Source organism: Lepus europaeus, chromosome 4 (genome assembly GCF_033115175.1).
Source record: "Lepus europaeus isolate LE1 chromosome 4, mLepTim1.pri, whole genome shotgun sequence".
In the NCBI taxonomy this organism is placed as follows: Eukaryota; Metazoa; Chordata; class Mammalia; order Lagomorpha; family Leporidae; genus Lepus; species Lepus europaeus.
In genome coordinates this window covers 87,749,352-87,776,482 of record NC_084830.1, presented here as the reverse complement: position 1 = coordinate 87,776,482, position 27,131 = coordinate 87,749,352, and the positions used below count along the sequence as shown (strand labels likewise).

The window sequence follows — 27,131 nt, the reverse complement described above, 5'->3', positions numbered from 1 at the left end:
CCATCTTCTACTGCTTTCCCAGGCCACAGCAGAGAGCTGGACTGGAAGAGGAGCAGCCAGGACTAGAACCAGAGCCCATGTGGGATGCCGGAGCCACAGGAGGAGGATTAACCCACTGCGCCATGGCGCCGGCCCCCTGCTCTGGCTTCTGACTCTAGTGTCTTGCTAATGCAGATCTTGGAGGCAGTGCAATGGCTCAAAGTGATTGGGTGTCTAACACCCATGTGGGAGACCTGGATTGTGTTCCCACCTCTGGCCCTGGCATTTGGGATAGGAGTCCTCTTTCTGTCTCCCTGCCACTCAGATAGATAAACATTTTACAGAGAGAGGAAAATTGGCTTTTAGCCATCTGATTATGTGTCCAAGGTCTCACCTGCTTTGAATCAGGATAATTGAATCATTCCATCTGGACGGGAAAGTATAAATGATTTTGTTAATTAGATGAGCAAGTTAGCATTTTATAATACTTATCATATTAAGCATGGATTGACAACTGTAGCTGTACTCTGTTTGAAGCCTTATCTATGATCTGGTCTTCCTTTTGAAAATCTGCCTTCTTATCTCAGCTTCCATCCCACTGTGTGCTGCAGCTGCCCAGCCTGGAATTGGAGGCTGTCCGGCTTTCACAGCCAAGCTCTTAGGTCCGTAGCCTCATGTTATGTGAACACACACACTGAAATTTCAGATTGTTGTGTTCCGGATCGCCCAGATAGAAAGAACCAGGGAGACTCACCGAAATGCAAAGAACAAAGGGACTTTATTTGTAGGTCCAGCATGCTGGGGCCCTGGCCTCCTGTGCAACGCAGTGCTTGGAGACCAAGACCCCCTTTTCTTTGTTCCTGGGGTTTTTATACTTCCCAGGTAAACAAGTATTACGTCTGCATTCCTTCCTTCTCCTGGCCCTGCAGGACCAAGGATGGCCCACCTTATTGGTTGCCCCCACCTGGTCCTGCCTGACCAAGGACTGCGCGGTGTCAGGTTTCATCTGATTCCCAGGCACATCCTGGGCCTAGCCAGTTCTTTTGTCTTGTGAGAAGCCTGTCATGGCGTGGCTCTGGTCTCTCACACAGATATCATCAAGCCTTTGCTACCAGGTTTATGTTAACCGTAGGTTGTTTAAATAGATTTTAGTAAGTCTGAAATGTTTGAAAATAGATGCGTCTGTGCAATCAGAACCAAACTGTGGAGAAGTATTGGAGAGCAAGGATCCTGGTGATTGGAGTTTGTTGCTACTTCGTTGGCCCTTCGGGTGTCACTGTCTTGTCTGTAAAATCAGGAGCCTAGTGTGATGGGGGGAGGGGTGCACCTCGAGTTTTGGCAGCCCGCAGGACCCCCTGGGGGGTTTGCTCAAACACAGATTACTGGCCCCACACCTCCTGGGCATAATCTGCAGGTACAAGGGATTTGCAATTCTGACACATTCCCAAGAGATGGGATGTTGCTAGTTTAGACAGCTGTTCAAGTCTTTTCCCGTTCTGAGATTTTGATTCTGTGTTCTTTTTATTTTTTATTTATTTATTTATTTGACAGATAAAGTTAGATAGTGAGAGAGAGAGAGAGAGACAGAGAGAAAGGTCTTCCTTCCGTTGGTTCACCCCCCAAATAGCCGCTATGGCCAGAGCTGTGCCGATCCAAAGCCAGGAGCCAGGTGCTTCCTCCTGGTCTTCCATGCAGGTGCAGGGGCCCACGCACTTGGGCCATCCTCCACTGCCTTCCCGGGTCACAGCAGAGAGCTGGACTGGAAGAGGAGCAACCGGGACTAGAACCCAGCACCCATATGGGACGCTGGTGCAGCAGGCGGAGGATTAACCAAGTGAGCCACGGCGCCAGCCCCTATGTTATTTTGAAGAGCATCGAGAGAGCACTTGTAAGATATCTCTTAAGGATGTTTGTACCATTTCTTGGTATATCACTCTGTTGCCTCTCTCGGCCTCTCCAGGTATGATCTGGAATTCCTCCTTGTCTCTGCAGTCTTCGTCCAGTCTCACTCGCTCTGGGCCATAGCTCGCCCCACCCGCAGGGATGCCCTCTATCTGTTAGCATCTGAAACCTATAGCACCTACCCTTCGCAGTATGGAGCCTTTTTGGGGTAGGTGGCAGTGGGCAGGGGTCCTTGTTTCCACTGGACAGCTTGACCTGTGGACTCCTGTGTGGGTTTTTTTTTCCTTTTTGAAGATTTTTTTTACTTATTTGAAAGGCAGAGTTAACAGAGAGAGGAAGATAGAGAAGGAGAGACAGAAATCTTCCATCTACTGGCTCAATCCCCAATGGCTGCATGGCCAGGGCTGGGCCAAGCCAAAACCAGGAGCCAAAAGCCTCTTCTGGGTCTCCCACATGGGTGCAGGGGACCAAGCACTTGAGCCCATCTTCCACTGCTTTCCCAGGCACATTAGCAGGGAGCTGGATTGGAAGTAGAGCAGGTGGGACTCGAACTGGAGCCCATATGTGCTGGCTGCACAACCGGCTGCAGCTTTACCCACTATACCACAGTGCTGGCCCCTGTTTTTTCTTCTTAAAATTCTATCTACTATGGCCGTCGCCGCAGCTCAATAGGCTAATCCTCTGCCTGTGGCGCCGGCACACCGGGTTCTAGTCCCAGTCGGGGTGCTGGATTCTGTCCCGGTTGCTCCTCTTCCAGGCCAGCTCTCTGCTGTGGCCCGGGAGTGCCGTGGAGGATGGCCCAGGTCCTTAGGCCCTGCACCCACGTGGGAGACCAGGAGGAAGCACCTAGCTCCTGGCTTCGGATCAGCATGGTGTGCCAGCCGCAGCTCGCCAGCTGCAGCAGCCGTTGGGGGGTGAACCAATGGAAAAGGAAGACCTTTCTCTCTGTCTCTCTCTCACTGTCCACCCTGCCTGTCAGAAAAAAAAAAAAAATTCGGCCGGCGCCATGGCTTAACAGGCTAATCCTCCGCCTTGCGGCGCCGGCACACCAGGTTCTAGTCCCAGTTGGGGCACTGGATTCTATCCCAGTTGCCCCTCTTCCAGGCCAGCTCTCTGCTGTGGCCCGGGAAGGCAGTGGAGGATGGCCCAGGTCCTTGGGCCCTGCACCCACGTGGGAGACCAGGAGGAAGCACCTAGCTCCTGGCTTCGGATCAGCATGGTGTGCCAGCCGCAGCTCGCCAGCCGCAGCTCGCCAGCTGCAGCAGCCGTTGGGGGGTGAACCAATGGAAAAGGAAGACCTTTCTCTCTGTCTCTCTCTCACTGTCCACCCTGCCTGTCAGAAAAAAAAAAAATTCGGCCGGCGCCATGGCTTAACAGGCTAATCCTCCGCCTTGCGGCGCCGGCACACCAGGTTCTAGTCCCAGTTGGGGCACTGGATTCTATCCCGGTTGCCCCTCTTCCAGGCCAGCTCTCTGCTGTGGCCCGGGAAGGCAGTGGAGGATGGCCCAGGTCCTTGGGCCCTGCACCCGCATGGGAGACCAGGAGAAGCACCTGGCTCCTGGCTTCGGATCAGCTAGATGCGCCGGCCTTGGCGGCCATTGGAGGGTGAACTAACGGCAAAAAGGAAGACCTTTCTCTCTGTCTCTCTCTCTCACTATCCACTCTGCCTGTCAAAAAAAAAAAAAAAAAAAAAGAAAAAAGAAAAAATTCTATCCACTGAAGGTCGAATGGTGCTTACTGCAGAGCACAGTCCAGGGGGAGCATTCAGTGCAGTAGGTAAGACCCTGCCTGGAACGCCCACATTGGAGTGTCTGGATTGAGTTCCCACCCCCTCCCACTTCCAATCCAACTTCCTGCTAATGTACACCCTGGGTGGCAGCAGGTTTTGGCTCAAGTAGTTGGGTCCCTGCCACATACATGGGAAACTAGGGTGGAGTTCCTGGCTCCTGGCTTTGGCCTGGCCTGGTCCTTGTTATTGTGGGCATTCAAGGAGTGAACTGGCACATGGAAGATCCCTCTTTGTCTGTCTGAAGCATTTGAAGATAGAATAGAGATGCTGATATCTCAGATAAAGGAATGAATATTCAATCAGCATGTTCTTACTGTACATCACAGTCTCTATGATGTGAATATTTTTATAACAATGCCTTTGAACTCACAGCAAATGGCATTTTAATTCTGTAAAGGATAGCCATTTTTTTTCTTTGTTAAAAAAGGTACATGAAATAATGGCATTAGTAATATTGGTCTCTTAGTGTCATTAAATATAAACTGAGTCAGTCAGTCTGATGATTCTACTATACGGTAAATTATCTCTTGTATTAGTCTCGTTGGCGAGATAAATCTTCAGAAAAAGTTCTATTAAGTTGGTCATTGGCTTAACAAGTAGTGTTTTAAAGAAACACTTTGTTTTATGAGGGTGGAACATTGAAGGGAAATGTTGGGTATGCTCAGTGTTAATGCGCCTTTAATGGAATCGAAGTTGATGAGGTTGCGTTTCACATCATCTGCTCCTTGGTAGTCCTGTTTTCTCACTGGAAAACAGTGCTGCTAAGGCTACATCATCTACTTCTGGACTTTGTCAGCTGACTTTGGGAGGTTTCAAAGGACGGAGCCTGGTTTCCAGACACGGTGCTGCTCTGGGAGGGTGAGTGCTGACGTGGACCGCAGGAGCGAGGAGGATGCGTGTTTCCCTCTCAGGGCAGCCGTGCGGACTGTGACGCTGGGACGATTGTTCTAGATGAGCATCCTGTCTTTGATGATGATTCCTGATGGCCAGATGTGAAGGAAGATATAAATCCTTCGTCGTGCTCTGCCTTGCACAATGCCTCTTCCCCTATGCCTTGTTTTTTAGAAGAGCACAGACTGACCTCCATCTGACTGCACCTAGAAATGTGTGTGGGAATGGGAACAGTGCTGTGGACATGGTGCATGGTGCCCGCATGTCACCTTAGGCTGTGTGTGTGCACCATCAGAAGCAAAGCCAAAACATCAGATTCCTGCTCATTTGGGGTGATGATTGAGATTAGAGGGAGTTATTATTTTGAAAATACTCTTTAATAGTTCTTTTATAGATTGTATTTTATCTGAAAGGTGGAGAGAGAGAAAGAGAGATCTCTCACCTGCTGGGTCAGGGAATTGAGCCATTACACGGATAACCAAGAAACTCCCTAAATGCGCACACACTGGTGCCCTCCGTTATCGCGGAGTCCCGGTGGACCAGCACCTGTTATTACGGTGCTTCCTCCTCCATAGAACCTGAGCCTGAGAGATGGATATTTTTCTTGACCCACTTGTTTTACAAGTGAGGCGAAGCATCTGGGATGCTCAGTGCTGGAGGCTGCAGTAGGTTCCCCAAGTCTCCTGATTTAAAGGTCCAAGTTTGGCCAGCACGAGAGATGAGAGTTCTTCAAAAAGTTCGTGGGAAGAAGAGTTAAAGGATAAGTGTATTTTTTTTTTTGACAGACAGTGAGAGAGAGAGACAGAGAGAAAGGTCTTCCTTTTTCCATTGGTTCACCCCCCAAATGGCCGCTACGGCCGGTGTGTTGTGCCGATCTGAAGCCAGGAGCCAGTGCCTCCTCCTGGTCTCCCATGTGGGTGCAGGGCCCAGGGACCTGGGCCATCCTCTACTGATCTTCCGGGTCACAGCAGAGAGCTGGACTGGAAGAGGAGCAACTGGGACAGAATTCAGCGCCCCTACTGGGACTAGAACCTGGGGTGCCGGCGCCGCAGGCGGAGGATTAGCCAAGTGAGCCGTGGTGCTGGCCAAGGATAAGTGTATTTTGATGCAAGAAATTTTTGAATCGGTGTGTAGTCTTTCCATAATATTCATTTTCCATGAACTTTCTGAGGATCCCCCGTAAGGCTCCATAAGTGACCGTGTTGGTAAAGCTCTTTAGGTTTCTGTGGAAACCTCCCGTTGCTGGTCTCTGCAGCCCTGGGGAGCTTATTGGAAGGAAGCTGAGGTATTATCAAAGTTGAAAAAAGAGCTGATCATGCAGTCAGCAATGGGAAGAAACCAGGGTGGTGTGGGCTGGGACAGCGCCGAAGCCAGTGAACCTCACCTGAGCTCACTTATCACTCTGTCTCTGATCCAAACAGGAGAGTTTGCACAACTGGTTCCCTTCACAGACCCACTCACGGCCTCTGAACCCACCACCCCAGGCCTCCTGTCCTCTGTCCTGCTTTTCTTTCCTTGCATTTCTCATCATGAAAATGTCTGTATTTACCTGTTCTCCTGTGGAGACTTAAAAATGCTCAGGCCTGACACCTAGCAGTGCCAATTTAATCATTTGGGGTGGAGCCAGGGCAGGTGTAGTTACCTTACAAGTTCTGTGTTGTTTGCATATGCAGCCAAGGTGAAAAATCATTGCCTTCTGCGGTGGCAGAGCAAATACAGAATGTGCTGCTACCACCAGGGTAGCTTTAAATGAGATAAAAGGACAGGTGTAGAAAGGATTATATGGGAACCATAAGGTCTTTGTGATGTTAACCAGAGCCCACCCGCTCCCCCCAGCCAAACGCTGAGCACTTCCTAGGTGCCCAGGATGCATCACCTCTTTTGATCTTTCCTATGACCTTGGGTGGTGGTGGGGTTAGGTGGCACTGTCCTCATTTTCAGAATGAGTCAACTGAAGCCAAAGGTCAAACTCCAAGGTCAAAGTCAGCCTTTGTCTACAGTTCTTTGGCAAACACAACCATTGGGCCAGCTGACTGTACTGGGAATTCTTTTTTTTTAAGATTTATTTATTTATTTGAAAGAGTTACAGAGAGGCAGAGGTGGAGAGAGAGAAGGGTCTTCCATCCGCTGCTTCACTCTCCAAATGGCCGCAATGGCCAGAGCTGGGCCAATTCAAAACTAGGAGCCAGAAGCCTCTTCCAGGTCTCCCGCGTGGGTGCAGGGGTTCAAGGACTTGGACCATCCTAATTTCCTAGGCCAAAGCAGAGAACTGGATTGGAGGTGGAGCTGCCGATATTCGAACCAGTCAGTGCCCATATGGGATGTTGGCCCTGCAGGCCAGGAGCTTTACCCACTGTGCCACAGCACCGGCCCTTGTGCAGGGAATTCTAACCCACTAAGTCCCATTGGGTCCCCAGGAATGGCCATGCAGGGGCCCTGTTGCAGATTCTCCCATCTGTGTAGAGGTCAGAACCATGGAGGTGGACTTTAGCCAAAACACCAGCCAGCCCTTCTCAACAGGAAGCACTGTGAATGTTGGGATGCGGTACTAAGGGAGGACATTTTTAGCAGAAGCAACAGGAGAGAAAGGTAGAGCTTGCCGGGCTTTCAGAGATAATCAGGGGAGAGCAGAACGATGGAGGTGTGTCAGAATCTGAACGTAACATTCGTTGATTTAAAAGAGGAGAGAGAAGGGGGGAAGGAATGAAATTTTGACTTCTCAGAAAATCAAGTTAGTGATTTAGTGTTTACCACTTTTAGATTTTAGGTGAAAAGAATGAGCAGTGTTTAAACTTGCAAGATCTGATAAAATACAGTGCCTTTGTGAAAATAACGGGATAGAGAAGGCTAGGCATCCTCCCTTCTGTCGGCCGATTTGGAAATGGAGAGTGGGGGGATGAACCACAGGCTGCAGCTAGAGCCTAAAGAATCTGTAATCCACTTGGGCTTAGCCATTAGGCAAATGCAGCTTCCTGGTTTCAGAAAGAGAAAACACACACTCAAAGAAAAGCCCAGGCCCCTGGGAACAAGTCACTTCCTCCTCCTGGGGCTGCTTGAAAACCCTGATCTTCCCAGCCCAAGGCCAAGTCTCTTTCCTGCTCAGCATGAGGCTGGCTGGGGAGGCATCCAAGAGGCGACAGGGCGCTGGGGAGTGAGGCTGCGTGGGTCAGGATGGGCAGCCGTGCACACACTGGCTAGGGTGGGAGGCTTGGGAAAAAGGCAGAAAAAGCTCTCTTCCGGCAGAGAGCTTCTGGCTGAGAGACAGCCTCGACCTCCATATCCGCCTGGGAAAACGAGGGGCTTGAGTGGCTTTGGTGTGCTTCCTCACTCTTGCCTTCTTTGTCTTTTCTTTCCCAACTTCCCATGCCTTGAGCCTGGAAGATCGAATTCTTCAGTCTTTACTTGCTTGGTGACAAAATTGAAGAAAAATTTCGAAGTCCATTGAAGGGGAAAGAAAATCTGCAGATACAGAGTTCCTTTTCCTGCTTGCTGTGTTGAGGACACGCTGAACAGACAGTAAAGCGATGTAGCAGACCAATGCAGGGGAGGCCAGGGCAGGCTGGGGAAACAGCTGACGTTGGGACCACAAAGCTGATTACAGGGAAACGAGGCGGTAGAGACGGCAGGCGGGGGAATTAGGGTGCTGTGAAAATGGCAGCACTTCACTTGTTAGCAGGACTCACTCTCATAAAAAGCTTCCCAAGCAAATTTTATCTGACAATTCTGTTTGTGCAGAAGGTCACGTGATCTTTTCATGTGTGATAATGTTGCTCTAATCTGGCTTTTCCTTGTTTCAGGGCACAGGGTGGGGAGATGGGAGGTAGCAGGTTGTTTACTTGCTCTGGGTGAAGCATTTAACATCTGCTATTTCATTTAATCCTCCCAGTAACCCTTGAAGGAAGGAGTATTGTCTGCATTGTACCTATGAGGAAATCGGAGTTAAGTAACTGGCTGGTGTTGATATGGCTGCTAATGTGGAGAAGAACCGGCTTGCACGCAGTCCCCCCGTTCCAAGGCCCTCCAATACTTTTCTTCAGGAAAATTGATTGTTTTAAGTGAGAGATTTCAAGTCCAATTCTTTGAATGATCATAGATTTTCAGTCAATTGGGGCAATTTTGTTTTCATGGTCCAGATGTGTTTGAAACTATTTTGGGCACTAACGATTATTGATAATCTGTTGTAAACATGATTGATTTGGACTAGTAAAATTAATGTACTGCTGACCACAAAATACAGCCTATGGAATGTCTAAGTCCACTTTCATTCCATAGAAGGGACTCTGGTACTGACTTGGTAACTGTGTAGCTGTACTGTGTACCAGGGGACTTGAAAAATTTATGGGAAATGGAACTAAAACATCAGATTATTTTAGTGCAAAAAAAGTTTGAAATCCTTGCATATGAGTTGTCTTCAAAAAGTTCATGGGAAATACATGTTACAAGAAAATTATGGATTTCAAAAAATTTTTATACCAAAATAAATCAATCTTTTCATCCCATCTTCATGAATTCTAAAAAATAAGATTTTTGATTTTATTTATTTACCTATTTATTCAGAGGCAGAGAGACAGACAGAGAAAGAGCTCCCATCCATTGGCTCACTACTCAAATTCCCTCAATGGTGCAGGCTGGGCTGGGGACAAAGCTAGGAGCTGGGAACAAAACCCAGGTCTTCCATGTGGGTGGCAGGAGCCTAGTTATTGCAGCCATCACAGCTGCCTCCCAAGCTCTGTGTCAATGGGAAGCTGAAATAAAGAGTTGAAGCTGGGGCTGGCACTATGGTGTAGGAGGTAAAGACGCCATTTGCAGTGCCGACATCCCATATATGGGCACTGGTATGAGTCCTGGCTGCTCCACTTCCGATCTAGCTCTCTGCTATGGCCTGGAAAAGCAGAAGATGGCCCAAGTGCTTGGACCCCTGCACCATGTGGGAGACCCAAAAGAAGTTCCTGGCTCCTGGCTTCAGATTGGCGCAGCTGTGGCCATTGCGGCTATTTGGGTAGTGAACCTGCGGATGGAAGACCTCTCTCTCTCTCTCTGCCTTTGCCTCTCTGTAACTCTGCCTTTCAAATAAGTAAATAAATAAATATTTAAAGATCTGAAGTATGGGACATGGATATCTTAACTGACATCTTAACTGCTGGGCTAAAAGGGCATCCTTCTATGAGTTTTTTTTTTTTTAAAGTACCCTGTATGTGTGAAACTAAAACAATTTTGGGAACTAAACATTTATTGATCATCTATTATAAACATGGAACAGGTTGTGGCTACTAAAAATAACAAGTTCTTCTTATAGACTTGCTACTGACCACAAAATACAGTCCATGGCATTTCTGAGCTTACTTAAGCTACAGAGCAAATGGTGCTCTGTCATTGACTCATGTCTGAGTGTCCAGCTCATGTATGTTTTGCTGGTTGAGGCAGGTGGTCTATAGAGGGTGAGGTAGAAAGTGTCTGTCCTCAAGAATTGACAATCTAGCTGGCGCCGCGGCTCAGTAGGCTAATCCTCCGCCTTGCGGCGCCGGCGCACCGGGTTCTGGTCCCGGTCGGGGCACCGATTCTGTCCCGGTTGCCCCTCTTCCAGGCCAGCTCTCTGCTGTGGCCAGGGAGTGCAGTGGAGGATGGCCCAAGTGCTTGGGCTCTGCACCCCATGGGAGACCAGGAGAAGCACCTAGCTCCTGCCATCGGAACAGCGGGGTGCGCCAGCCGCAGCGCGCTACCGTGGCGGCCATTGGAGGGTGAACCAACGGTAAAGGAAGACCTTTCTCTCTGTCTCCCTCTACTGTCCACTCTGCCTGTCAAAAATAAAATTAAAAAAAAAAAATAAATTAAAAAAAAAAAAGAATTGACAATCTACTTGAGGAGAGAGCCACACTTGCATTCACACACAACGTGAGTCCCAGACAGATGTAGGATCATCCTCCAAGACAACTCCTGGGGCTCATGATTAAGTTCCAGGTTGTCCGCAGAGGGAGAGGAGGGTGGAGGCTGTGGGGGAGCAGGCAGGACTGTGTTTGAGTTAGGTTGGAGGGTTGGTTGGACTTCCCTAATGGGAAGAGCACACCTGAGCCAAAATGCCAAGGCAGAATGATCCACAGGAGACTTCTGTGGTTGGAGCACACAGGGGAGGGTAAAGGAACCAGGGTCCAGGCAGTGAGGGGCTGAGTGATAGGTTGAATTTTTGAGATTTTATCCAGTTGGCAATGGCAGTGGTGTGGGTAGCACTATTAGAGGTCATAGTATAATGGTAATAATAGTAGCATCCAACATTCATCGAGGGCTTGTTTATTCTACTGAGTACTCTCCCCTATCATTGGAAGCTGGTTTATTTTGATCTGTTATTTTTGGGACAGGGCTGAAGAAGGGTGGAGTACAAAGTAGATGGGCTCTGAAGCGTGGTTCTAGGGATATTGGCTGCCTTCTTCAGCACTGTTGTGCTGAAATCTGTTCATCCATCCATCCGTCCATCCAGCCATCCAGCCATGCATCCATCCATCCATCCATCCGTCCATCCATCCATCCGTCTGTCCATCTACCCCCCCTCTGTCCCGCAATTCATCCTTCCATCCATCCATCCATCCATCCATTCATTCATATATTCACCCATCCAGCCCTCATGACTAGAGCCTAGGGAGATTACTGACGCCATAAACAAGAGTGTCAAATTGTTAAGTCAACAACAGGAGTCACTGTGTACTTACAAAAAAGTCTCATATGGGATCTGTCCTTAATGTGTTGTCCAATGTGAAGTAACGCTATAACTAGTACTGAAACAGTATTTTACACTTTAGGTTCTGTGTGGGTGCAAACTGATGAAATCTTTACTTAATATATACTAAATTGATCTTCTGTATATAAAGATAATTGAAAATGAATCTTGATGTGAATGGAATGGGAGAGGGAGGGGGAGGTGGGAGGGGTACAGGTAGGAGGGAAGTTATGGGATGGAAAAGCCATTGTAATCCATAAACTGTACTTTGGAAATTTATATTTACTAAATAAAAGTTTTTTAAAAAAAAAAAAGAAAAAGACGATCAATGTAAGGACAAAGCTATCAAGGTTCACTCACTATCTGACCTATGCCTTTTCCTAAGCCCTATGCATAGAACTCACACACAGCAGACAGGGCCTGTCTGTTGAGAGAGTTAGTGTTAATTATCGAGCTGTGACAAAGAGGTGACAGAGATGACTGAGATTTTTTAATCTTGGATGACTAAGGTGATAAGAAAAATGGGAAATTCTCAATAAGAAAAATAGAAATTCAGTGGTATTATTTGTCATGCTGGTTAAGTGATTTTAAAATTTCTGAACTAATTGGGGGGCGTCTTCTACTATAGTCATCCTTCCTGAGAACCCAGTGATTTCTCCTCACGTCAGTGTAGGCCATATGAAAAGGGAAGGCGGTAGGTCCTGGTGCCAGGAGCCCTGACTGCTTCCCTGGGTGCACCTCCCCCCATCCCTTGTGCTGCTGCCCTCCTCACTCAAGTCACCATGTTCACCCTCCCCAACCAACCTGCTCTCTGCTCCTTCCCACTTTTGAAAATTGCCAGCTCTCAGATTCTCAAACATTCTTGATTCACAGCTCCCTAAGTGTCTGTAATTTTTTCAAAGCAATCCTATGGGAGAAGAAATAGTTTCCTGTAACGAGTAGTTAGGCTCAACGACTTAATATATACTGGTTGTAATGACTTAGTGCCATTTGAAAAAGTCATACACATACATCGAAAGCAAAAACTCATATTTCTGTTATTCTGCTTTTTAAAAAATTATTTATTCATTTATTTTATTTTAAAGGCAGAGAGACAGACAGCCAACAATCTCACCTGCTGGTTCACTCCCCACACGCCTACAGTGGATGGCTGAGGCTGAGCAAGGCTGAAGCCAGTGTCTGAGAATTCAGTCCAGCTCTCTCTCATGAGTGGCAAGGACTCAACCACCTGAGCCACTTGCTGTCTGGCAGGGTCCGCATTAGCAGGGAGCTGGAATTGGGAGTGGAGCCATTGACTGACTTCAACCCAGGCACTCCGATATGGGATGTGGGTATCCCAAGTGACATCTTAGCCACCGTGCCAAACCCTCAGCCCATCTATGTTACTCTTAAATGGTCACAGTGTCTCATGAGTGGGATGTGTGCAGCTTGTCACACACCTTCTTCAACCTTAGTCTTGTACCAGACGCTGCTGTCCTGACGTTCTGTTCTGTGTTGGTTGTCAGGTGACAGCTGCTTTTTTTATTTTATTTTATCACAGCAACTACAGAGAACTATTTCCCAAAGATGGTGTTATTGAAAGGAACATAGCACACTCTGATGTTGAAACTGAACTACTTTAGCCAACAGCTCTCACAAGGTCTGATATTTGTCATGGTGTTTTCCTTAAAGATTTGCAGTATAGCCATCAGCATCCCCATGATTTCACAATACACTGGGGACCACAGTACAGACTCATTTCAAGGGGACAACTCACAGACTTGTTTTAAACTTGTACACAGTTTATTAATATTGTTATTTAATGTATTTATTTAGTTGAGGTGGGAGGAAACAGAAATAGATGGCTAGGGAGTGCGGGGAGAAAGAGAGAGAGCACTCCCATGTGCTGGCTCGCTCACTCCCGGAGGCTCACAGTAGCCCCTGCCTGCCGTCAGAGCCTGGAATCAAGGACTCCATCCAGGTCTCCCTCCTGGGAACCCAATTACTTTGAGCCATTACCGCTGCTCCCAGGGTTTGTATTGGCAGGAGACTGGAGTCAGGAGCCAGGGCTGGAGACTGGTACCCAAGTAGTTAGACGTGTGGTGTGAGCATCTTAACAAACATCATAACACTAGACCAAATGCCCACCCTGCTCATAGTTTCAAAACCAAAACAACCCAAAGCCTTAAAATAAACCAGGAAGTTCCTGTTTCACCTTGCTAACACACCTCGAAGCCACATTGCCTCATCAAATCCAACCATTTGTGATAACTCAACAATAGTGGATTGGGTAGTATCATATTGTTTCCGTAATTGCTGCCCATCCCTATTTTATTTAATTAAGTTGTCAAACTATTGATGGGAAGTGGTGGTTCTGCAGGATTATTATTATTATCAAGGCCTGTTTACTGTATAGACACTGTATATGTAGACTCAGAACTCTTATCACATGTACTTTGCCTTGCCATTTTTTACAAATTAATCAAATGCACGTATCATTTATCAGAAATGGCTATCTGCATATGGTTAGGCATGATAACTTATTAAACATTAATAGATTTCCAGGATCTTACTGGGTGTTTTCTCAAGCTGATATTGTAGAAGCCTCAGAATTAAGCCAAGAAGATTTAATGAAATGCTATTGTATTTTAAATCACAATGATTAAAGCAGGGCAGATATCCGCCTGCCCTTGATAACTGTAGACTGTTGGGTGTTAAGAAAGCATATCATGTGGATATGCGCAACTTCACTTGGCTGAAATATTTTAAGGTAACGGATTTTCCAAAATTGAGGATTTATTTTTTTTTTCTAAATTAATTAATTATTTGAAGGGCAGAGTGACAGGGGAGGGAGGGAAAGAAAGAGGGAGAGAGGGAGAGAAAGCAGGAGAGGGAGAGAGGGAGAGAAACAGGGAGAGGGAGAGAAAGAGGGAGAGGGAGAGAGAGAGAGATCGATCTTCCATCTGCTGATCCACTCTCCAAATGGCTACAACTGCAAGGGCTGGGCCAGGCTGAAGCTAGGAGCCAGGAACTCCATCTGGGTCTCCCATATGGGTGGCAGCAACCCAAGTACTTGGGCCTCTCCACGTGCCTTAGCAGGAAGCTGGATTGGAAGCAGAGCAGCTGAGTCTTGAACCAGCACTCAGATAGGGGATGTCGGCACTGTAAGGTATGGCTTAGCCAGCTATGCCACAATGTCAGCCCCGGGATTCATTTTCTGAAATACTGATTAAGTGTGTGGATTGATGTCAATTCTGTCATAATATGCTTTTTAAAAATTAGCAGACCTTCTCTTTAGAGCAGTTGTAGATTTACAGCTACATTGAGCAGAAAGTACAGAGTTCCTGTGTAATTTTAGTGACCAACTCCTTACCCTAACAGTTTCACATATGATACAACATCTGGCATTAGTGTGATACACTGGTTAATTGATGAGCCAGTGTTAAAACATTTTTTTTTATTTATTTATTTTAAAAATTTATTTATTTGAAAGGCAGAGTTACAGAAAGGGAGAGGCAGAGAGAAAGAGATCTTCCATCTGCTGGTTCACTTTCCAGATGGCCACAGCGTTTGGGCTGACCTCAGGAGCCAGGAACTCGATCCAGACCTCCCACAAGCATGGCAGGGGCCCAAGCACTTGGGCCATCTTCTGCTGTTTTACCAGGAGCATTAGTAGGAAGCTGGATCAGAAGTGAAGCACTAGGACTCAAACCTGTGTTCATACGGGCTGCTGGCATCGCACGTGGCAGTTTAACCCACTTTACCACAATGCTGGCCCTGATACATTTTCATAACTGAAACCAATAATTTCCATGAATATTCCATTTCTGTGCTGTGTGTTCTTTGGATGCTGACAAATATGTGGTGATGGACGTGTATCCACTGTCAGCATCACACAGAAGAGTCCCACTGCCCTAAAAATCCCCTGTGCTCCACCCCTTTCTCCTTCAGACCCTGGCAACCACTCATCTGTTTCAATGTCTCCACTGTTTTGCCTTTTCTAGAATGTTCTGTAGTTGGATTCATATAGTATGACTATTTTCACTAGTACTATGCATTTAAGGTTCTGCTATGTCTTTTCATAGCTTGATAGCTGATGTCTTTTTAGCATTGGATGATATTTCATTGTTTGGATGTTTCATAGTTTATTTATCCACTCACCTACTAAAAGACATTTTGATCACTTCTAAGTTTTGGCAGTTATGGATAAAGCTGCTGTAAACATCTATGTGTAGGGTTTATGTGGACACAAATTTTCAACTCCTTTGGGTAATCATGGCACACAACTGTTGCATTGTATGGTAAGAGGACCATTTAGTTTTATAAGAAACTGTAAGACTGAACGCGGCTGCAGTATTTTGCATTCTTCCAGCAATGAATGACAGTTCCTGTTGCTGCACATCCTCACCAGCATTTGCTGTTGTCAGTGTTTTGGGGTTTTGCTAGTCTAATAGGTTGCAATGGTATTTGGTTGTTTTAATTTGCAGTTCCCTGATGACAAGTGCAGTGGAGTGTCTTTTCATGTGCTTATTTGCCATTTCTTTGCTAAGGTGTTTGTTTAGAACTTTTGCCCATTTCTAAAATTAGTTCGTTTGTTTTCTCATTACTGATTTTTAAGAGTTCTGCGTATATTTTGTAAACTAGTCTTTTATTAGGTAAGTATTTTGCAAAGACTGTTCCAGTCTGACTTTTCATTTTCTTAATGACAATTCCCAGAACAGAGGTTTCTAGTTTGAATGAAGTCCAACCTACAGTATTTTCTCTCATGGATTCTGCTTCTGGTGTTTTATCCAAACAGTCATCACCAAACTCAAGATGTTATCTTCTAGTGGTGTTATAGTTTTTCATCTTCCATGTAACTCTGTGATCCATTTTGAATGAATTTTTATAAAAGGTGTTCAAGCAGCCTTAGTTGAAAAGACTGTATTTTCTATTTTATTTCAGGGCTCATTATTCTGTTCAGAATATGCTTTTAAATGAGTTTTATTTTCTTTACTCTCAATAAAAAACAAAATCCATTGGAAAAGAAATATAACAAAAAAAGTAAAAAGAACAAAATAAATAAAAAAATAAAATGCATTGGTAACTAAATCTGATTTTGTTGGCTTTTTAATTTCCGCAAGGGTGGTGAGTAGCATACTATTTTACTATGTTTTTCTTGTGAGACTAATCTGTATTTAAGTATACATCAGGGTGATCACTTTCTTAAATTTCTGGATGTATTTCAACAGTCTGTTTCAACCATCTGTGTATGTGTTTTGTGTGTGTGTATATGTGTACAGGTAGAGTGACAGATGTCTCTGACAAGATTTCCAGTTATGATCCTTACATTTTATAATGGAATATTAAACCAATCTTTCACTGATAATTAAGAAAACACAGAGTGGTGCTCTAATCTGTTAAAAAAAAAAAAAAAAAAAAATCAGTGCTTGAGATTATCACCAGCAATTAAAGCAGTAGAGTTCCCAGCACTCAACTTTCATCAGGACATTTGGCAATGTCAGGAGACATTTCTTATGTCACAACTGGTAGTGGGGGTGGGGGATTATTGGCATCTAGTGGGTGGAGGCTAAGAATACAGTTATATATCCTACAATGAACAGGACAGTCCCCAAACTAGTAATTTTCTGGCTTGAAATAAATGCCCATGTGCTCAGGTTGAGAAACCCTGTTGTAGAAAAACAGGTTTATTTGTGTCCATGGATCAGCAGACTTGTTTTTACTTTGTCGTGGCCTCTGGATAAACTACACTTGTGGATTTGCCATCTGCAGGAATAATTGTGCAGAAACTCGTGGTGTGATGTAACGCACAGCCTGGTTAAGGGATTGTGAGCTTTTATCACTTTTCCTGATTTCATACTAGCTTCTAATATGTGACGTACATTTGTATAACTGCCTTAACTCTTGAAGTGGGACGTAAATGCACAATTTCTTCTATTTCTGAATTTGGGTGGTTGGATTGTTGATCATAGAAATTTGACTCTGGAAACCAAGTTGCTGTTTAGTAACCCCTTTGGTTGGATGTGCACACATAATTCAGACTGCCTTTAATTTCCCCTTTGAGCCTCCAAATGGCCTATTTCCTACCATACATAACTTTCCATGAGCTCATCTTGTTTTCATTGTGTTCCCTTTTATTGTTAAGAGAAACAAGACAAAAAAAAAACCCACTTGTTTCAGCAATCTGTTCCTGTCTTCCTTGTGTGAAATTGCTCAACCAAGAGTTATGCAAATGGAGGTGAGCCTTGTGGTAGAAGCTTCCTCCTGCATTTTGATGCGGGGTATGGGTGCCCAGGGCTGTGATCTGCTTTTTGGCAGCTGTACCTGTCACATGAGCCCCAAGGACTAGCCTAACCTCTAATGACGTCCCTCGCTCACTGCACGATGGCCACGTCCCTGCTTCTCTGCCCTTCTACTCACTCCAGTCCTTGGGCCTTTCTACAGGCTGTGTCTTCTGCCCTAAACTCATGTGTGCCCTCCTGAGACACCCAGCTGAGCCCCTAGCATCCCTCCAGGCACACTCAGATTCATCTCTGGTTGTCTTTATGTCTAGTAAGAAATCTTCATAATTGATGTTTGGTTTCCTCCTGCTGTGTCCTCTCCAAACTCTTCCCTCCCACAGACTAGAAGTGTTTGAAGGACCTTAGGACATGGGTTCAGATTCTCTTATTTAAAAACTATAAGTTTTCCAGGTACAGGAACTTGGCACAGAGGTTAACTCTGGTCAGGACACTTGCCTCCTATATCTGGAGTGCTTCCTTCAGTCCTGGCTCCTCTGCTTCTGATCCAGCTTCCTACTAAAGGGCATTCTGAGAGGCAGGAGGTGATGGTTCAAGTGCTTTTGTCCCTGCCACCCATGTGGGAGATCCAGATTGAGCTCCAGGCTCCTGACTTTGGCTGTCCCAGTTCTGGCTGCTGCAGGCATTTGGAGAGTGAACCAGGATATGGAGGATCTCTCTCTGTTTCTACTTTTCAAGGAAAATGAAGTGGGATACACAGCAGACTCATAGAATGACAAATGCCCTAAACAGCACTCTGGCCTCAGAATCAGCCCTTAAGGCATTCAGATCTGGCTAAAAAGCCCGTGAAAGTATCCAAGGCGTGCAAAGCCAAACACTGTGGCAAAAAATGACCTAAATAAAAGATCTCTGTGAGTGAGATCCCAGTGGAAAGAAGGGGCCATCAAAGAAGAAGGTACCTTTCTCTGAAGAGAGGAGAGAACTTCCGCTTTGATTATGGCCTTGTCTAAATAAGGTTGGAGTTTGAACTCAAGAGGCTTCCATAGCCTTGGCAGCTCATGACAAGAGCCTTGGGTGATTACTGACGTCATAAATAAGAGTGTCAATTATTAAATAAACAACAGGAATCTCTGTGCACTTTCTCCCCATGTAGGACCTCTGTCTTTATTGTGTTGTACTATGAGAATTAATGGTAAAACTAGTCTTCAGACAGTACTTTATACTTTGTGTGTCTGTATGGGTTCAATCTGTTGAAATCTTTACTCAGTATAGAGTTGATCTTCTGTATGTAAAGATAATTAAAAATGAATCATCATTAAGAATGGGATGGTAGAGGGAGTAGTAGATTGGATGGTTTGCGGATGGGAGGGTGGATATGGGGGGAAGAACTATAATTCAAAAATTGTACTTTTGAAATTTATATTTATTAAATAAAATTTTCTATTAAGAATTTAAAATTTCCCATTTTTGTATGATACATATATATAATTTGTATACATTACATGTTATATATAATGGAAATGCATAATATTAGTAAAACATTAATATGCTATATATAATTTGTATATAGTATATACTTTATATGTAATTTGTATTGTAGTATGTAGGGATACTTCAAAAAGTTCATGAGAGATGCGTTATGACAAAAGTATGTATGGAGTTCAAAATTCTTTGCATCAAAACAAACTTACCGGGCTGGCGCCATGGCTCACTTGGTTAATCCTCCGCCTGTAGCACCAGCATCCCATATGGGCACTGGGTTCTAGTCCCAGTTGCTCCTCTCCCAGTCCAGCTCTCTGCCGTGACCCGGGAAGGCAGTGGAGAATGGCCCAAGTGCGTGGGCACCTGCACCCGCATGGGAGACCAGGAGGAAGCACCTGGCTCCTGACTTTTTGGATTGGCGCAGCTCCTGCCGTTGCGGCCATTTGTAGGGGTGAACCAACGGAAGGAAGACCTTTCTCTCTGTCTCTCTCTCTCTCTCTCACTGTCTAACTCTATCTGCCAAATAAAAAAAATTATAAAAAAATAAACTTACCTATGAATTCCATTTTCTACAAACATTTTACAACACCCTCCAAAATTGAATATAATGTATTATGCACATAACTTGGATATACCTGTGTGTGCTGTGTACATATCATACTAGATACATATATAATGAAATAGATTGTATATATGCTTCATACAAATGGAAAACTTTTGGAATAAAGGGAACTGAGTGCAGGACTTAAGGGCCTTCAAACTGAGATGTGTGTGTGTATGGAAAATCTCAAAAACATATGTAATCCCATCACTTGTTAATGGACATTGTGAAATTTAGCATGCTGTTCCCGGCTTTTTTCTGCTTAGTTGTACCTTTTCCCTTCCCCTAAGTGGTATCATGAACTGCTTTCACCCTTTTCCACTTAGATATACTGTGAACATCTTTTCCTGTCAGTTAATGCAAGGGTACTTCCAAAAGTTCATGGAAAGATTAAATTAAAAGATGTTTATTTTGGCACCATTTTGAAATCCATACAGAGTTTTTCTATAATATGCATTTTCCAGGAAATTTTTAAAGACCCCTCATATATATGTACACTGTTTTAATCAATATGTAATATTCTTTTGTGTTGAAATGTCATATTCTAGATGAACTTTCCAAAAGCCAATTTCCTGAAAGCCAATTTGATTTGTTATCAAATATTCCAATTTGTAAGGATACTTGTATCTTTTCACTACTTGAATATCATTTCTATCTTTAAAAATCCTTGATCTGTTTTTATGATTCTTTTGCCAGTTCCACCAATGCATGTCAACATTGATATTGCTGCATTTTGAAAAATAAATGAATATTGTGCTCGCTTCCGCAGCACATATACTAAAATTGGAACGATACAGAGATTAGCATGGCCCCTGCGCAAGGATGACACGCAAATTCGTGAAGTGTTCCATATTTTTAAGCACTGCCTCCGGGGAGCTGGACCTGGAGCCGGGGCTCCAACGGTTCGCAGGTTGCTGACCACCAGACCCAGCTCTGTGGGCGCTGCCGGCAGGCTTCCGGCTGCAGGGCTCCCAGGCGGCGCCCATGGTGGCGCTGAAAAACATGGCGTGGCTTCCAAGACCTTGCAGGCACCAAGGCCCTTCTACAAAGCATCACGGCCCAGCGCTGTGGCGCAGCGGGTGAAGCCACCGCCTGCAGTGCCCGCATCCCATATGGGCGCTGGTTCGGGTCCTGGCTGCTCCACTTCCGATCTGGCTCTCTGCTGTGGTCTGGGAGAGCCGCCATGATGGCCCAAGTGCTTGGGCCCCTGCACCCGCGTGGGAGACCTGGGGGGAGCTCCTGGCTCATGGCTTTGGATTGGCACAGCTCCGGCCGTTGTGGCCATCTGGGGAGTGAACCAGCGGATGGAAGACCTCTCTCTCTCTCTGCCTCTCCTTTTCTCTGTGTAACTCTGACTTTCAAATAAATAAATAAATAAAAGCATCAAAAAAAAAAAAAAGAAAAGAAAAGAAAAAGAAATGAATATTTATTGAACTTTCAATTTGGGCACATCTGAAAGAGACTGGAAGTGGCCATGACATTCCTGCCCATTATGACAAGCATAAACCTAGCCCCAAAGAAAGAGAAATTAGGACATGTTCTTTGGCAGCTATTTGCAAAAGCATTTGACACAAAAATATAAAACCGTTCTGAGTTATGGGAAGTGAGGGAGGATGTGCAGGACTCCAGACAGAAGTAGAAGACTTGAACTTTAATAAAAACACAGCACTGAGGTGGAAGACCTTTTAAATCCTAAAAGCATAAGAGTGGGCAAAGTAAGAAATAAGCTAGGAAACACCCATATCTCACATTATACTTAAGCTACTAATTATTATTAACTAGGGATAATGTAGTCTTAAGAAAATGCAGTACTCCTTAGCTTTCAGAAACAGACCATTCCTTAAAAGGCTTTATAGGAATCTTCAAAAGCTTTTAAAACAATTAGGTTTGATAAGAATTATTATACTTTTGAACTATTACAGCACCTCCAACTAATACAAATTGTTGCCAACTTTAGGCTGTCAAAACTATCTCATCTAATAAGAAATTACAGAAGCTTACAAATTGCTAAAAGATACGCATTTTGGTGAACTGATCACCTTGTATATTGAAAACCCTCAAAGAATTGGCTTTTGGTAGAAAATTAATCTTTTAAGATTTATTTATTTATTTGAAAGGCAGAATGACAGATGAGGGTGGAGATGGAGAGAGAGAGAGAGAGAGAGAGAGAGAGAGAGATCTTCCACCCACTGGTTTGCTCTCCAAATGGCCACAGCAGCCGAGGCCAGGCCGGGCTGAAGCCAGGAGCCTGGAGCTCTATTCAGGTCTCTCCCATGGGTGACAGGGACCAAAGTACTTGGGCCATCATCCATTGTCTTCCCAGGCACATTAACAGGGAGCTGGAACCGAAGTTGAGTAGCTGAGACTAAAGCTGGCACTCTGGGATGGGCTGTGGGCATACCAAGCAGTGGCTTAACCTACGGTGCCACAATGCTAGCCCCTGGTGAAATGAATTTTGAGAGCTGATCTGCGTTTGTTTGAGCAGTGACCCAGTAATTGGCAAACAAGCATATGTCTATATGGTATTTCAATTCCCAAAGAAGAATCCTGTTATACAGAACTTTGTACTCTCTAGTTGTTTTTTTAGAAATAATGTATTCCTAAAAATGGTAATGTTGGGTTAAGAAATACATACATTCTAAAGGACTTTAATATGTAATGGTGCACTAAAGATTGTATTTATTCTCCTCCCATGCGAAGCCCAGGGATTTCACTTTATGGTGAAGAAATCCGAGTACGGAGAAGTGAGTGGCTTTGTCAGAAAATATTGGGCTGACAGGGCTGGAGGCTGAGCCCAGCTCGCGGTTCCTGCTTCAGCACCCATTGCGTTCTCTTTCTTCCAGGCTGGAGCCAAATTGCTCTTAGGATTTCTCTGTGCCCAGCTCCAAATTTCCAGGTGTTAACTCTTTCCCTACCTTTTGAATTATCTTGCCATTGTTTTCTAGACCACTCTAGTGAATACAATGATTACAACTGTCCATAGTGCTGTATTGTGGTTCTGATAAACACAGTCAGGCTGTGATTTGGGTGCATCACTGTTTTGGGCTATCTCGGTTACCTGGTTAGCATTCCATGTTGCTACTGCACATTGATGTCATAGCTAATTCCATAGCCCCCTATCTTCCTGTGCCTGTGCTTATGTCCTATAACAATAATAAAGAAGTGGTTTCCAATGAGGTAAAGACATCAGGAAGCATAGGAAGGTGCTTCAGAAAGTTTGTGGAAAATGGAATTAAAGATATTTCCATGCAAAGTTAATTTTTTTTTTTTTCATTTTATTTGAAAGAGAGATAGAGAGATCTTTAGCTACTGGTTCATTCCCCAAATGCCTGTAATAGCCAGTGCTGGGCCAGGCCAAGGCCAGGAGCTAAGAACTACATCTGGGCCTCCCTTATAGGCGGCAGGAACCCAAGTTCTTGAGTCACCACCTGCTGTCTCCCGGGGTACACATTATGAGAAAGCTAGAGGAGCCAGAGCCAGTGCTGTGGCGTGGTAGGTCAAACCCCCACCTGCAATGCTGGCATTCCATATGGGTGCCGATTCTTGTCCCGGCTGCCCCTCTTCCAATCCAGCTCCCTGCTACTGGTCTGGGAAAGCAATGGAAGATGGCCCAAGTACTTGGGCCCCTGCACCCACGTGGGAGACTTGGAGGGGGCTCCTGGCTCCTGACTTCAGATTGGACCAGCTCCAGCCATTGTGACCATCTGAGGAGTGAACCAGCAGAGGGAAGACCTTTATCTCTGCCTCTTTCTCACTCTCTGTCTGTAGCTAAGCCTCTCAAATAGATAAAATAAATATGATCTTAAAAAAAAAAAAAAAAAAAAAAGAAGCTGGATTAGAAAAGCAGTAGCCAGGACTCAAACCAGGCACTTGATAGGGAGATGCAAGAATGCAGGCTTACCAAGCAGCGAGTTCGTCGCTTGCCCAGATGCAAAAGTTTTTGAAATCTATGCATGCTAGAGGTTCTTGGGATGTGCACGAGGCACCAGAGTTGTGGTGCAGTGGGTTAAGCTGGCATCCGGAATGTCGCCGTGCCGCATCAGAGCACTGGTTCTGGCCCCAAATGCTTTGCTTCTGATCCAGTGCCCTGCTAATGCACTTGGAAAGGGAAGAGGTGATGGCAAATTACATGGGCCCCTGCCACCCACATGGGAGCCCTGGGAGGAATTCCTGGCTTTCGGCTTCAGCCTGGCCCAGCCCCAGACATTGCAGCCATTTTGAGAGTGAACCAGTAGCTGGAAGATTGCTTTCTCTCTGTCTCTCCTCTTTCTGTCAAATGGCCTTTCAAATAAATAAAATACATTTAAAAAATTCATGGAAAATATTTATTGTAAAAAAATAATGCTTGAATTTGAAATTTCTTTGGCACCAAAATAAACATATTTTCAAAAATCTCATGTATTTCTTTGAGAGACAGAAAGGCAGAACACTCCTATCTGCTGATGTAGTCCCCAAATGCCCAGGAGTTGGAATCTCAGTCCTGGTCCCCCATGTACAGTGGTGGGGATCCAGCTACTTCAGCCGTTGCCTGCAGCCTCCCAGAAAGTTGCAATGGGGAGCCAAGCTGGGACTTGAACCCAGGCACCGCAACGTGGAATTCAATATGGGATGCGAGCATCCTAACCACTAGACCAAATGTCATCCCAAACTCATCTTTTAATACTATTCCCCATGGACTTTTTAAAGTAAGTTTGTAATGTAAATTAAAATCCAGGTTTGGATCATAAAGACATAAATAAAAGTTAATAAAGAGGAAACAGCTCTACTACATGGCAGCTCTCTTTCTGAGGGCATTTTTAGGATTAAAAATTTTTTACAGATTTATTTATTTGTTGAAAGAGAGATAAGGGGAGACACACACACACACACACACAGAGAGAGAGAGAGAGAGAGAGAAGGAGAGAGAAATCTTACATGCAATGGTTTATTCCCCAAATGTCCTCAATGGCAAGGAGTGGGCCAGGCAGAAATCAGGAGCCAGGAGCTTCTTTTTAATTGACAAAACTAATGTACCAAAAAACTAATCCCTTTAAAGTTTCCAGTTCTGAGGTTTCTAATGTGTTCTTGATGCTGGATGCCATTACCAGGTCTACCTCCAGAACCCACTGCATCGTGCACACAGCAGCCTTGCTGGATTTACACATTGCAGTTCAGCTGTACAAAAGAGAGACAAAAACCACTTCACATTTTGTGATAGTTCTTTCCTCAATCCTCTGAGTAGCAGCAGCCTTGAGTTAGGAAACAGGGTTCAAGTATCCTGCAGTTCAATAGCCTGGTGGGTTGGGTATTATGGCATAGTGGCTAAGCCACTGCTTGGGACACCCCCATCCCATATATGAGTGTCTGGTTCAAGCCCTGGCTCCCCTTCTTATTCCGTCTTCCTGCTAATGCCCACCCTGGAAGCAACAGGTCATGGTTCAAGTACTTGGGTCCCTGCTACCCACATGGGAGACACAGCTGGAGTTCCTGGCTTTCAGCTTTGGCCTGGCCCAGCCCCTACTACTGTGAGCATTTGGGGAGTGAACCAGAGAATGGAAGCTTTCTCTCTCTCTCTCTCTCTCTCTCTCTCTCTCTCTCTCTCTTGCTCTGCCTTTTAAATAAATAAAAATACATAAAAATTTAAAAAACTGAATAGCTCACTTTCCATAGTCACTTTGCTTCTTGTAGAGAGGCACTGAACCCCCCACAAGTCTTTCCCCTGCTCCTTTCCAAAATGACACCTGGGTAGGTATGCTGTACACTCTGGGGAAAGATGTCACATAGCTTGTCCACGTTGCATGCATTCGTGTGGTCTGGGCCTCCCACTGCCTCCGTGATGTCACTGGGCACTGTTGAGTGAGGAGAAACAGACACCTGCCCCAAGGACATTGGGGAACTTCTGGATCCCCTGTGAACCTGCTACAACACCCCCTTTCCTCACGCCATCCCCTGTGTGAGATTCAGGCTGAAAAGAGAAGCAGGCCGCTCCTCTGACCACAGACATCACCCCGGTGTCTACAGATGTGGGCCCTGTGAGCATCTGGGCATTCTGAGAAAGCCACTTTCCCCCACTGGCCCTTGCTAGTGGAGGTGGGCAGGGTCCGGTAGTAGCCACTGTGGATGGAGAGTCTGTACAGTCTTAATGCTTTTTCTACTGCTCCCTCAGACTCTTCTTTAACACATGTGTGAGTCAAGAAGTGCTTCTTGTAAACTATATCCTACTCTAGCCATGTGAAGCCCAGTCGCTCAAACTTAGTCACAGACTGGACACAGGTGCACACCATGGAGTGGCTTTGTGATCTTTGGTGCAGCCAAAGGTGCCCACTTAAGAGTGGCTGTATGGTCTGAGGGATTATTGAATAACAAACAACATTGACTTAATCCCATACCTACTATTGCTGTTCTGTGTGGCATTTAAGCCCCAGGGAGGTCCTTGTACTGTCAGCTGATCAAACAGAGAGTACTGTGCTCTGGAGTCAGGCCACCTTGGGTTACCACCCTGCCAACTGTGTCAAGTCCACTTACTGGAAGATTTCTTTGTTTTGTTTTTTAAGATGTATCTAATTATTTGAAAGGCAGAAGGCCGGCGCCGTGGCTCACTAGGCTAATCCTCCGCCTTGAGGCGCCGGCACACCGGTTCTAGTCCCGGTCGGGGCACCGGATTCTGTCCCAGTTGCCCCTCTTCCAGGCCAGCTCTCTGCTGTGGCCAGGGAGTGCAGTGGAGGATGGCCCAAGTGCTTGGGCCCTGCACCCGCATGGGAGACCAGGAGAAGCACCTGGCTCCTGCCATCGGATCAGCTCGGTGCGCCGGCTGCAGCGCGCCTACCGCGGCAGCCATTGGAGGGTGAACCAACAGCAAAAGGAAGACCTTTCTCTCTGTCTCTCTCTCACTGTCCACTCTGCCTGTCAAAAATAAAAAAAAGAAAGGCAGAGAGAGAGAGAGATCTTCCATCTGCTGGTTCATGCCCCAAATGGCCACAATGGCCAGGGTTGGTCCAGGCCAAAGTCAAGAGTCCAGTGGCAGGGGTCCCAGCACTTGGACCATCTGCTGTTGCTGCCCTGGGCACATTAGCAGGAAGCGGGATTGGAAACAGAGCAGCCGAAACTGCTATCTGGGGTGCCGACATTGCAGACCATGGCTTACCTCACTGCACCACAGCGCTAGCCCCTCCGAGAGGTTTCAGAGAGGAACCATGTCGGAGAGTGTATGAGAATGATTTACATGGTGTGTAAGGCGACTGAACAGTCTGGCTACATCATTTTCAGTTCTGTCTCTCTAGAAGGGGGATGTAGGAAAACTGACAGGAAGACTTAACTCCGGAAGTCAGGAACTGACGGAGTTGTTTGCCGGGCTTCGTCCTGACATTTCTCCTCTTCTGTCTCTCTGCCATTTCAGACTCCTTGTTGCTTTCATAGGTAATTTGGAGAAAGCATGGCCGCCTTGCTGTAGACTGTGTTTCTCTAATCCAGCTGAAATTTCTGAAAGTAACCTGAGAAGGAAAACAACCGGACTATCTAAGGGCTTCCTCGTCGGCGGGCAAAGGGAGTCTCTTGAGGTATAGAACTGACCCTGGAGAGCAA

At 45.6% G+C, this 27,131-nt stretch overlaps 1 protein-coding gene and 1 non-coding gene across 3 annotated transcripts in view; both read left to right on the top strand.

Moving 5' to 3' along the window:
- The window catches only part of LYN (LYN proto-oncogene, Src family tyrosine kinase), a 147,838-nt gene that overhangs the window by 37,677 nt on the left and 83,030 nt on the right, over window positions 1-27,131 (top strand). The gene's annotated exons all lie outside the window — the stretch shown is intronic.
- LOC133758922 (U6 spliceosomal RNA) lies at window positions 20,325-20,428 on the top strand. Its single transcript, XR_009865828.1, has one exon. It is a non-coding gene; the product is annotated as a U6 spliceosomal RNA (small nuclear RNA).